This window comes from Canis lupus, chromosome 1 (assembly GCF_003254725.2).
Source record: "Canis lupus dingo isolate Sandy chromosome 1, ASM325472v2, whole genome shotgun sequence".
NCBI lineage: Eukaryota > Metazoa > Chordata > Mammalia > Carnivora > Canidae > Canis > Canis lupus.
Genome location: NC_064243.1, coordinates 7588853 through 7602242, shown reverse-complemented (window position 1 = coordinate 7602242; position 13390 = coordinate 7588853). Strand labels below are relative to the sequence as shown.

Genomic DNA, 13390 nt, shown 5'->3' with positions numbered 1-13390 from the left:
TGCTTACTTTCTAGCTATAGAACTATGATCAGCATTCTTTACTATATCCTTTCTCCTAGACTCACTGTACCCATTTGGATTCACTTTGGAAAATCAATAATACACATGGACATTTGTGCCCAAGGGTTTACAGAAGCATCCTCTTCCTTCCCGCCAATATTCAACTATACCTGAACTATTAGAGACATCCAATTTCCCAAGGACTCCACTTTTATACAATATATGGATGTTCTTCTGCTTGTTCTTAAGATTGAGAGTCTTACAGAATCAATTTCTTCCACTTGCTGACATTATAAGTGTATGGGGACACAAAGTCTCTAAGGATAAACTCCAATTTTACCAGACCCAAGTACATTTTCTTGGCCATGACGTCAAATAAAAATTAAGAGTCTCTCTCCCCTTAAAGATTGGAACCTGTTCATGACTTTCTTGGCCAATTAACAAAAGACATCTTAGAGGTTTCTTGGTCCCATAGGATATTGTAGACTTTGGATTCCTAACATTTTTTGGACCAGCTTCTCCTTCCTATAAGCTAATGAAAGCTGACACTCTTGAGCCCTTGTATTATACAGAGTCACTAAAGAATGATTTTTACAACTTAAAGGATTCTCCGATAATCATAAATCTTTCTTTCTATTTGTACATTGAGACAAGTTCTGTGGATTCTAACTTAACAAGAAAATGGACATCCAAGATCCATTGCTTATTATATCTTCACATTTATATCATAACAAAACCTGCCCTCCTTGTTTGCACACAGTGGCAGCAGCTCAAGGTCAACAGAGGGCCCTGCTGACTTAGACTTAAGATCTCCACTTAACCCCATGATCCCTCATACCATTCAGATCTTCCTTTTGACTGAAAACACAGGACATTTTTCTGTTTCTAGAATGTTTCTTTTGAAATCCTTTAGCTTTTACCAGCACACATTTCTATCCATTGCTGAAATACCCTAAAACCTGCCATTCTTCTCCTGGAGTAGGGACTCCTGACTGCTATGAACTTATTTGGAAATTTTCCTTGGTTTTATCTGACCCTTCTTGAAACCCCTTTAGATATCCTAGATTGTGAATTATGTGTAGATGAATCCTGTTTGAGAACTGAACAAGAAAGCTATCAAGCTGGATATGCAATCAACCCACTGAGACTTGTTTAAATCTAACCCTCTCCAAGACATGAAATCTGTGCAAGTTGCCAAAATTGTAGCCCTTACTAAGGCTTGCCAGTTAACTAAGACAAAAGAACAAATGTCTATACAGAAATGGCCTGCCAGTTCGCTGAGATAAAAGAGCAAATGTCTATACAGAAATGGTTTTGGAGTGATTCAAGACTTGGATCTGCTTTGGAAGAAACACAACTTCTTGACTGCAGCTGATGTACTCCAGTTAAACAAGGCAACCACATATAAGCAGTTCTCAAGAAGCTAAGGTTCATCTTTTAGCAGATTAATATACTAAACAAGCTATGTGAACACATTCAGGATACCCAATAAGTCCAAAATTCAAAGCCAAAGTGAATTTCTGACTATTGGCATCAGATCTTGAGTTGATTCCAGATTCCACCACCTGATTCTGAAATAACACATTTGGAAAGATCGGATTGTTTGCTTCACCCAGATGGCATCTGGTGGCACCAAGATGGTTATTTGTTCTGCACTGAAAGACTGAGATAAAGTGTCTAAAAAGCCAAGCCATAACCATCCATGGAAAAGAAAATTGAAAAATGTCCTAAGTATTAACAGGGAAACCTTAGTGAGATTACAGAGCACATCTTTGCTGCATGTTCCAGTTGCCAAGCCCCAAACTCTTTGAAAAACTGTAAAAGTGGGGCAAGGACATGGACCAAAACTTTTAGTCATTTAGAACATTTGCAAATGGATTCCCACTTGAGTAACACATCTATTTGTCTTCTTTTAGGGGTTCTCATGTGGCCAGAATGGAACGTAAGAAACTTTGTGTGGCTTTGCCTGTCACCCACAAGCTTCATGGGTCCAACCATGACCAGTCCTCAGAGAAATCAGGAACCATGAATAACACATTAAAATGGAAACTTGCAAAATTCTCTGGGCAGCTACAGTTGCTGTGGCCGAAGGTTTCACTCTTAGCTCCTCGACTATGCAGATTATAACAGGAATTCATAGACTATCCCCATTTGAGCTGGCCACTAGATGCCCATGTGTATGGGGATATTGGCCTTATCCTTGACTCTGTTCACAGGCTGATACAGGCTAATGTTATAAAACTTTTTTAAAAAAGATTTTATTTATTTATTTAGAGAAAGAGCAAGCTTGGGTGGGGGGTGGTGAGTAGGAGGGGGAGGGAGAGAGAAGATCTCAAGCAGACTCCCTGCTCAGCACAGAGCCAGACATAGGGCTCGATCTCACCACCCTGAGATCATGAACTGAGCCAAATCAAGAGTCAGAGGCTCAACCAACTGAGCCACTCAGGTGCCCCAATGCTGTAGAACTTTAAGGCCAAGTTTATTTTCATTAAGCTCATTTGGTTTTACCCAAGGATAAATTACTCTAAACAATGCATGACATTCAGCTTGGAGATGTTCTCTACTGAAAATGAAAGTGATATTAAAGTGCTCTTAAACCTTAGAGGAGGGGTTCTGAGCCACCAACACTGCAGTGAAACTCCTGGGAACTGCGCCTTGGATTCATGTCTCTTTTTTTAAAAGGGAACAACCCACACCCACTTCCTAGACATTCATGCCAATGTAAGATCAAACACTGAGAATCTCTAGGGCTCTCCAAGAACACATGACATCTTAAAGTAGACATCTTTCTCCAGAACTTCAGATCCAAACCCATTGCGAGCAATTGATTACTGGCTCCTTCTTTATCTTTTTCCTTTTTTTTTTTTCCGTGTCCTAGTATTTTCCTTCTCTGACATTCTTTAAGTTTCTTCCCCTATTCATGTCATTTTGGGTCAGTCCATATTATATGGAAATCTATTCATATCAGGCCTTCCTTTCTGCATACCTGGCTAGAGATGAGATTTCTCTGATCAGACTGGATCAGACTGGATCTTCGTTAAGAGGCATTGTCCAAGGCTTACTAGTAATCTCATGTTAATGCTTTTCTCCATAGTTATGGTGGTGTTTTCTCCAGAGGCTGTAATGCTTTTTATGCAGTCACCCACTCATCAAATGACTGAAATTCAACTATGAAGTCACAAGAAGCTCTGATGGCAGTCATCAGCAAAGAGGCCAAGACTGCTGCTGTTGACCAGTGGTATAGACAAGTATCCTGAAAACAAAAATGAAAACAAGATATGGTTAAATGATGAGACTTGAAATCTCAATGGACCAACAGGAGAGAGAGAGAAACTCTGAGTGCCTGAACTCTTCCCCTCTGAGCCTTGTGTGGCTCGGGACCCTGTGACCATTCCTCCTCAGCTCTCCTGGCAGGTCCTGCGAACATAGTGCCTACACATGTTGATGAGCTGCTCAACTGAAGACTCTCAAACCACAAGAATCATTCTTCCTTCTGCTGGGTCCCATCTTTGATAAACTAGCTTCTGAAACAAACTGAAGCAAATCTCTTTCAAAGTTCTATATCTCTTTCTTTCTTCCTTAAAGCAAAACGTACCCTCCCACCCCAACCACCCAGGGTCTGCTCGAAAGACTCTCTTAGCCACCTCCACTTAACTTTGCCTAACTAACTCCTACTCATTCTGCAAATCTCAGGATTGCAAAGGCCATGCTTTTGGTAAAGCTCCTGGCCTTGTTACATGCTCTTTTCCTTATGACACAGGAAAAGATACTAATTTGCAGGTAATCTTTCAGTGTGATTATTTGATTATTATCTTTCTTCCCTAATAAACTCTTAACAATCACAAGGGCATGGACTGGATTGGGTTTGGAACCATTGTCTTCCCAGCCACTAAGCACAATGCTTGGTGTGTAGTAGCTTCTTGGTCAAATGTTTGTTAAAAGGTTAAAAGAATGGAATGAACAAAGTATATGAATTAATTCCTTCAGAACAGTGGGCAGGAATGATTTAATCTATGGAACCAGTAGATCTCAGATGCCTAAAGTATACATTTCTGCCTTGTCTCTTTATCAGAGGTGACTCCATCCTGTTTTGTTTCATGATTTACTTCATTTACTTCATTTCTTCTCATGGAACAGCATTCTGTGTTTAGATTTGTTAATATATATAATCAGATATCCATCACATCTTGTTGCTCTGAGAGCTCAGACTATTTTATTAGTGAAGGAGGAAGAGATAGAAGAGAAAGGGAAAGAGGATGAGAGGGAGAAGGAGCAACGTTCATAATAAGAACTGTTTAGAGTAGAAAAAACATATTTCCTTATTGTATTATTTTTGGAGTTAGTTTGACTTAGTTTATTATACACTTAGAGTTATCCTAAGTTACAGTTTGGCTGAAAGAGATCTGAGTTTTGCCCGATTCGGCAGGGCCTCAATTAGTGTGTGATGTGTTTTCTATGCCCTTTTAGAGGGAAAATTGTGAGCTGTCGTAACATGGCTCTAAATGGAAAGATAATGTCAAAACTTCTTATAAAGCACTGTAGGACATTTCAATTCTTTTAGCAAGAAAGAGCACAAATTTAATTATGGATCAAAATGCCTTCTGCATCAAGTAGAGAGAGGTGGATATTGGAAATCCTGTGGTGCTACTTATTTTTCAATGTGACAAGAAGCTAGAAACCTAAATATCCAAGTGATTCAATTTATGTTTGTTCCCATGGTTTCTAGTATGTAGGAATACTTCACACAGTTCTCTCTGAAAATAAAAAGGTTAATGAATTTTTCTGACAATATGCAAATATATTTAAGCCTGTTTTTATGGCCTCAGGCAACACCCACAAACGCACACATTTGTAACCCATGGGGTGCTGGTAATTTACTGCCAATACCACACTTACTAACAGTGAGGTAACACATTGTCACATATTACTTGATTATATCATTCCTGGAACGAAAGGTCTGGAAATAGAGCCTTCTATAATAGCATCACATGCTAAACCCAGAGGTGGGAAAACAAATATCGAGACAGAGAATCTGCTTTCACTAGTCTTCAGCAAATGTCTTATCTGTAAAATTAAACCTCATCACAACACTGCTGTCATCCGCTGTTTTCCTATGGACAACCTTTAATTAATGGAAGCTATTTTCACTGCTTTTAACATTTTCTATCTTAGATTACGAAGAAAAATGACATGAGTTTATTATCACATTAGTCAATATGAACTTATCTATTACATCGTAAAGACTTGGAGGTCATTGATGAGTGACTTAACCACTATCAGGCTTCAAGAATAAGGCTAATGACACATTCTCCAGCCTTCATTAGACTGTAATAACTCAGATAAAGGCAGCTAATGAGTAATTTTTTTGAGTTATAGTGAATGAAAATAATCCCAACGTGAGATTGTTGGCTTTACTTATGATGCAGAATGTTTGAGAGTGTATATCTGAAAAATATCGCTTTACAGAATTATTTTTATACCTAATTTTTCAGTTTTGAAGGAAATACGACTTTTCAACTTGCCTCAATAACTGTAGGTGTCATAAGCAGAATGGCCTGTCAGAGATGTCCACAACCTAATTCCAGAACATGTGAATATGTTGTGTTACGTGGTAAAAGAGACTTAACTTATGCAATTAAGTTAATGGACCTTAAAATAGAAAAATTTTCTTGGACTGTTTGGATGGGCCCAATCTAATCCCATGAGCCTTTAAAAAAAGCACAGGATTTTCCCTACCTGGACTCAAAAGATAGGAGAAGGTAGTAGAGACGTGGAAGAGACATTTGAAGTATGAGAAGGACTGACTGGACCCCTACTGTTGCTGGTTTGGAGACAAAAGGGATGACAGGATGAGGGATACAGGAAGCCTTCTGTATCAAGGGAGATTCCTGGCCTGGCCACCAGCCAGCAAAGGAGGAGCTCAGCCACAGCACTGCCCATAGCTGAATCCAGCCAACAACTTGAAGGAGCTTGAACTGGGGTGTTCCCCAGAGCTTCCACACAGCATTGCTCACACCTTGATTTTGGCCTGGTGAGCCTCCAGCAGAGGATTGAGCTGCTCCATTATATACTGGGATTTATGGTTCATAGCACCCAGGTGGACAGGAGCCAGGGGAGAGACTGATACAGGTGAAGTGCAGAAGCAGGAAGGGAAGTTATTGACTGGCTACAGCGCCAAGCATCGCCAGCTCTTTGTGACTGGTTGTCAGCATTTTGACTTCATAACCTGGAGGCATTCGCAGGCTTAGACTTGGATTTGCTTATGTAGGCTGCAGGGCATCACACCCACTCAGTCTGATGGCCTCCTGGATTAATTAAGCACACAATAATCTTGAATTTTAAGATTTAATGAACCGAGAGTCTGATGAAATGGATCGACGTGTAAAATATTTTATGGAAAATATCTATCCACATATATTTTAGTTTCAAGGGTTCATTTTCTATGAAATGTTCCAATTTCTCAGCAGGAAAAAAAAAAAAAAGCCAACCTGAGAAGCTAAAAGCTTTGAACTCTATTGAAAATCTTGAAGGAACATATTCTGAGACAGTTTTAAACTTGGCACAAACGTGTCCTTCCATCTTTTGCCTTTACTTTCTTTGTCTTGCCCAACCAGGCAGAAAAGCCCTCTCTGGAAAATTGGACGCCATAGGTAACCCTGTCATGCTTCCGTTCATCTCACACCTGCTGCTGCAGAGAGTCCTTCTTCCTTATTATCTCCGCAATGGATTTTGTCCTTGAACATTTTGTTCAGTGGAAGTATAAAAAGAGGCAGGCTGTTGACAAAAAGGATTTTGTTTTTTTAATTGGTCCTTTTAATTTAAAAGGGAGGTGTGGAGAAGAAAGTGATTCCTTTGCTTGATTTCCCTGCAATCCCACAGGACTGAATTTAGTGCCTATAGGATCAAGGTGGGCATCACTTGTGATTTCTAACTCCTCCTGTTGTGGTCCTTTGCACTAAGAGTGTTCAGTAAAGGTTTGTAGAACATGTGAATGATGATATGAGTAGTCATTTATTGCAAGTTTTCAGGGGCTATATCACTGAGTGCTGAATATCACTGAGTGCTGAAGTCCAATTTTTATGCAAAATTTTTTTTTACATACATTTGTAATAGCATTGCACTGTGCTGGCTCACTATATGTAATATCTCATAATTTGGAGTACTGTGTCTGTACATCACAGGAAGGAGGTTGTCCTGTATTTCTTGTCTATAGAAACCTGTACCTGCTCTTGCTCTGCAGATAATACAAAGACCTCTGAAGTGTGGGGTTTAGCCTAAAGCTGAAAGGGCAGTGACTCTTTGAGCTGTCATCATTTCTGCAGGCCTTGGAGTGGTGCAGCGATGTGTCATCACTCAGGGCAAATGGGGGACTTACACTGGGCTGTGCTTGTAGGTCATCTAATACTTAAGGTATGCCCCAGTGTGCTATCTGTAAAACCAAAGAATCCTACCGGCTGGAGAGCTAGCCAGAAATAGTTTAATTTTTAGAATATACACAATACATTAAGGTTTTTTGATTTAAAAAAATAGATATTTCTTTTGAAAAAATTTGAGGCTGGGGTTCTAATATTCTGGGAAGAATAACTGTGAAATTTGACTTTTTAACTTCACCAGAGCCACTTTCTTCAAAGAGTAAAAGAGTTTCCCTGAGATGATTATATAAAAATTACCTTCTGTCTTCTGTATTCTTTATTTATGGATCTTTCTCATGACCCAGAATGCTTAAGAAGCTGTATCTGAAAAGAATTACATTATGAAAATATTTTATAATTAATTCTTAAGATTTGAATGAAATATCACTTCTCAGTATGTTACGGGCTGAATTGTGTCCCTTTCAAAATTCATATGTGGAAGTTTCTAAACTCCCAGGCTCCTCCTAATGTGACCTTCTTTGAAAATACAATCGTTGCAAATATAATTAATTAAAATGAGGTCATACTGGAACAGGATGAATCCTTAATCCAACCTGATGGTGTCTTCATAAGAGAGGAAATTTGGACACAGGCAAGCACACAGAGAGAATATCATGTGAACCTGAAGACAGCCATCTACAAGCCAAGGAGACAGACCTCAATCGGACTCTTCAAGGAACTAACCCTGCTAGAACCTTGGTTTCAAACTTCCAGCCCCCAGAACTATGGATTCTCTATTCTGTTCCATTGATCTATGTGTCTGTTTTTGTGCCAGTACCACACTGTCTTGATGACCACAGCTTTGTAGTACAACCTGAAATCTGGCATTGTGATGCCCCCAGATATGGTTTTCTTTTTTTTTTTTTTAATATTTATTTATTTATGTATGATAGTCACAGAGAGAGAGAGAGAGAGAGGCAGAGACACAGGCAGAGGGAGAAGCAGGCTCCATGCACCGGGAGCCTGATATGGGATTCGATCCCGAGTCTCCAGGATCACGCCCTGGGCCAAAGGCAGGCGCTAAACCGCTGCGCCACCCAGGAATCCCCCAGATATGGTTTTCTTTTTTAAAATTCCCCTGGCTATTCGGGGTCTTTTCTGATTCCACACAAATCTTAAAATAATTTGTTCTAACTCTCTGAAGAAAGTCCATGGTATTTTGATAGGGATTGCATTAAACGTGTATATTGCCCTGGGTAACATTGACATTTTCACAATATTAATTCTGCCAATCCATGAGCATGGAATATTTTTCCATCTCTTTGTGTCTTCCTCAATTTCTTTCAGAAGTGTTCTATATGGGGGATCCCTGGGTGGCGCAGCGGTTTGGCGCCTGCCTTTGGCCCAGGGCACGATCCTGGAGACCTGGGATCGAATCCCACATCAGGCTCCCGGTGCATGGAGCCTGCTTCTCCCTCTGCCTGTGTCTCTGCCTCTCTCTCTCTCTGTGACTATCATAAAAAATATATATATATATATATATGCCATATTGGTATGAGATTATTAAAAAGAAAAAAAAAAAGAAGTGTTCTATAGTTTTGAGGGTATAGATCCTTTACCTCTTTGGTTAGGTTTATTCCTAGGTATCTTATGCTTTTGGGTGCAATTGTAAATGGGAGTGACTCCTTAATTTCTCTTTCTTCAGTCTCATTGTTAGTGTATAGAAATGCCATTGATTTCTGGGCATTGATTTTGTATCCTGCCACGCTACCGAATTGCTGTATGAGTTCTAGCAATCTTGGAGTGGAGACTTTTGGGTTTTCTATGTAGAGTATCATGTCATCGGCGAAGAGGGAGAATTTGACTTCTTCTTTGCCAATTTGAATGCCTTTAATGTCTTTTTGTTGTCTGATTGCTGAGGCTAGGACTTCCAGTACTATGTTGAACAGCAGTGGTGAGAGTGGACATCCCTGTCTTGTTCCTGATCTTAGGGGAAAGGCTCCCAGTGCTTCCCCATTGAGAATGATATTTGCTGTGGGCTTTTCATAGATGGCTTTTAAGATGTTGAGGAATGTTCCCTCTATCCCTACACTCTGAAGAGTTTTGATCAGAAATCGATGCTGTATTTTGTCAAATGCTTTCTCTGCATCTAATGAGAGGATCATATGGTTCTTGGTTTTTCTCTTGCTGATATGATGAATCACATTGATTGTTTTACGGGTGTTGAACCAGCCGTGTGTCCCAGGGATAAATCCTACTTGGTCATGGTGAATAATTTTCTTAATGTACTGTTGGATCCTATTGGCCAGTATCTTGTTGAGAATTTTTGCATCCATGTTCATCAGGGATATTGGTCTGTAATTCTCCTTTTTGGTCGGGTCTTTGTCTGGTTTTGGAATTAAGGTGATGCTGGCCTCATAGAACGAATTTGGAAGTACTCCATCTCTTTCTATCTTTCCAAACAGCTTTAGGAGAATAGGTATGGTTTCTTCTTTAAACGTTTGATAAAATTCCCCAGGGAAGCCATCTGGCCCTGGACTCTTGTGTCTTGGGAGGTTTTTGATGACTGCTTCCATTTCCTCCCTGGTTATTGGCCTGTTAAGGTTTTCTATTTCTTCCTGTTCCAGTTTTGGTAGTTTGTGGCTTTCCAGGGATGCGTCCATTTCTCCTAGATTGCCTAATTTATTGGCGTATAGCTGTTCATAATATGTTTTTAAATTATGAGACACGAAATGTCTCAGTAAATCCACCCAGTTTGTGATGTTTTGCTTTGTTATGGCAGTCCTAGAAAACAAATGCACATTTTTTTTAAACCCAGTTATCCACTTGCCCCAGTACATGTGTGGTAGGCAGAAGGCCTCCCAGCAGTGTCCACAGCCTGATGCCCAGATCTGTGACTCTGCTGTGTCACATGGCAGAAGGGGCTCTGTAAATGCAGTTAAGGTTGTGAACCTTTAAATGGGGGAGGTTATTTGAGTTATTCGGGCTTTTCATATAAATGTAATGATCCCAAAGCCACAGAAAAATTCTACATGCTCAAGTTGTTGAATGGTGCTCCATTTTATGTGTCATCTGAGACAGAAAATCCAGCAGCTTTGAGGATCCCTGGATATCATGTGATTTAACATAACAATCACATGTCTTCTAAGGTCAAAATGTTATCTTCCATTATTATCATTACTTCTATAGATTAAAAGGCAGCATGAATTTCATTTGACATTTCAAGGGATATCAAAGATGGTATGAAATTTTTGTATGCAAAGATTATAGGTTACCAAGAATGAGGACTCCTCTTTAGGTGAATCTGTTATGTTTTCAGATAGACTGTGTATGAATAGGAAAGCCCCCCCACTGTTGTACACAGCATTTAATTTTCTTTAGGAAATCAAATTTCACATAGGTAGAAACCTGTATTTCTTACAAACAGAAATAGTAATTTCAGGGCTTTAAAAACATTTTTTATTTAGAGGCTTTTCAAAGTGATTGCTTTCTCTTAATTCCTGTACCTTGTTTATTTTTCCACATTGATTTTTAAATGCTTCTAACATTTTACATTTTTTGCCTTGTATTCTGAGCCCAGTAATTGTCCATTTTCCTCTTACCTCTCTGTCAAATCGGCTGTTATTTTCAAGCCACTAACCCACACACTTACAGTTGAACCTTTTGTATTTCCTCAGTGCCTGAATGTGTATCTCTTATGCCATAAACCTGAGACATGTCTTTTGAAGCACACAGAACACCTTTTATGTCAGGAAGTTGGTCTGATGTTCACGTCTCTGTATTGTAGATTGCTAACAGAGCCCTCTCGTTTGTGTGTGCAGGTGTGAGAATGGGTACATGTGGCCCAGTGTTGCATTTTAAGAGTATTCGTTTAGTGTCATCTGTTTTCAATACTTAGCCTTTTACAAGAAAGGATAAACACAGTCCTTTTAAGTGCATTGATTACTGATTAATTTTTTAAAAAATCTCCAGTTGGGTCTAAATCATTACAGGGAAACTGCATTCTTTTTGTAAGAAGACTCCATTTCTGTGTGATTGGTTTTGATGATATCAATGGAAAGTATCCATATTAGATGGCAGGTAAATACACTCTGTGCTTAGTTTACAGAGTTATGAATTTGTCTTTTTTGTCAAGCTTAAGACTGGTCTTTGAGAGCTGTGGAGGCTTGCCCTGGAGTCCCAGCCTCCGAATTAAGAGATGCCCATCCAATGAGCGTGACTAGCTGTGCACCATCCCTATCTTCACAGACTTATGGAGGGCCCCAGAAGTCAGGCAAGGAGGCTGCTGAGCAAAGGAGGAAGGAGCTCCCTTTGCTTCGCCATGTGGTGGCAAATTAATATATTTGGAGCTATATAAAGGAGGTTTTATAGATATCCCACTGATATGAGAATTAATTCATTACTTGTGGATTATTAATGCATGCCCAGCAAATAGGTTTTTAAGACTGTTAAGAAGAGGAAAATATAGTGGCTAATTAAACTTCCCTTGTCCTTTTTAGATTTCAGTTTGTACCTTAAAAAAATGTGTTGTGGATAAAAAAGGTCTTCTTTAAAAAATGAAGATTTCAAATGGACAGTTTTATAGAAAAAAATCACTTTAAAAGCTTTATCATGTTAGTGCCAGAGGAGAGACTAAAGAGTAGATTTCAATTTTCATGGAGCTATCATCAACTAAGGAGGGCTAAAAAGAATCACTACAATTCCTCAGGTTTTATAAAAATCTCATTTAAAATTCTAAGGTATTTTACATGGGAAAGAAAAAATATTATTCATATGCAAAATAAAGAGAAGAAATAGGTGATATAAATTTACTTAATCTGATTTGAGACCCACTTTATCTTTTAGCTGCATTTGAGATTTGAGGCTTTAATTCCCATCTCTGTCATTGATTCCCCTAAGACTCCAGCAAGCCTGCAGGTCCACAGCTGGGCTATAAGATGTCTTTGAATAAATTAGAACAAGTTCTTCCTCTGGGTGCCCGCAACTCTGTAGGTACAGAGCCTGGTGCCTCTGTGAAGAGACAGCACTCCCAAAGCAGTGTGAATGGCTTTCTATTGGTTTCAGCACTGCTCACCCTTCAGTATGGTCTTCTGCATTGATGCCTTTGGGCCATGCCTGGCTGGTCAGGAGTGCCTTGAGTTTATATTATTATGCCCATTCTCCTATGTTGCTGCCAACCTCCTGATTCTTTCCTGACCCTCTACCTACCTCCTTACTCTTAAAAAAAAAGTTATGTCAGACCTGCAGCTTGTTAGTCAGCTGTCTATATTTCTACACACAGCTGTCATTAGAATCCTCCCTTGTTGGGGGTTACTTGGTTGGCTCATTTGTAAAGTGTCTAATTCTTGGTTTTGGACCTCAGGATCATGACCTCAGGGTCATGAGATTGAGCCCCAAGTTGGACCTTGTGCTCACTGTGGAATCTCCTTGAGATTCTCTCCCTCTGCCCATCCCCCCATTCACGTGTGCTCTCTTTAAATCTTAAAAAGAAGAATCTTCCTTCAGAAGAAAGATCTCAAATGGAAACAGACATATCTACAAATCAGCAGAGGACATCTATGCCAGCTCGTAAGAATCACCAGATATATGAGGGGACCCAAAAGCATGAAAGAGAAAAATGAAGACGAACAAACAACAAAGCTGGTTCTGCAGAGACAGAAGTAATACAGAAACTAAAAAGAGCTAAAATAAAATAAATCAACTTAAAACATTTCTTTCATTAATATATCCAGAGAGATGTAAGAAGACATTACAATCATTGTAAAAAGGACACAAAGGATAAAATTAATCATTTTCCATACCAAATCGAAAAGAAAGAGTTCATAGAAATTAAAAAATAAATTTGAGTAACTTCCCAGACTGTAGAGCAGTGAGATGAAAAATGAAAGTATTAGACCATTATGCAGTACAGATGTAAAACAGATTTTATTGGAGATAGGGGGAATTTTACCACAAGAGAAGTAATAGAGTGTATGTAACCCCCTGCCTCTCATTGTCCCTTATCTAGGCCAGATGTCGGTGGTCTGCATGATGATGGT

At 39.3% G+C, this 13390-nt stretch overlaps 1 long non-coding RNA gene across 4 annotated transcripts in view; it reads right to left on the bottom strand.

Moving 5' to 3' along the window:
• Positions 1 to 6149, bottom strand: part of LOC112643980 (uncharacterized) — a 31401-nt gene extending 25252 nt beyond the window's left edge. For all 4 annotated transcript variants that reach the window (XR_003126023.3, XR_004811464.2, XR_003126022.3 and 1 more), the window contains exons 1-2: positions 5737 to 6149; positions 2987 to 3253 (exon numbers count right to left, since the gene is read on the bottom strand). This is a non-coding gene — a long non-coding RNA (uncharacterized LOC112643980). The remainder of the gene's footprint in view (positions 1 to 2986; positions 3254 to 5736) is intronic.
• Positions 6150 to 13390: the final 7241 nt, after the last annotated feature.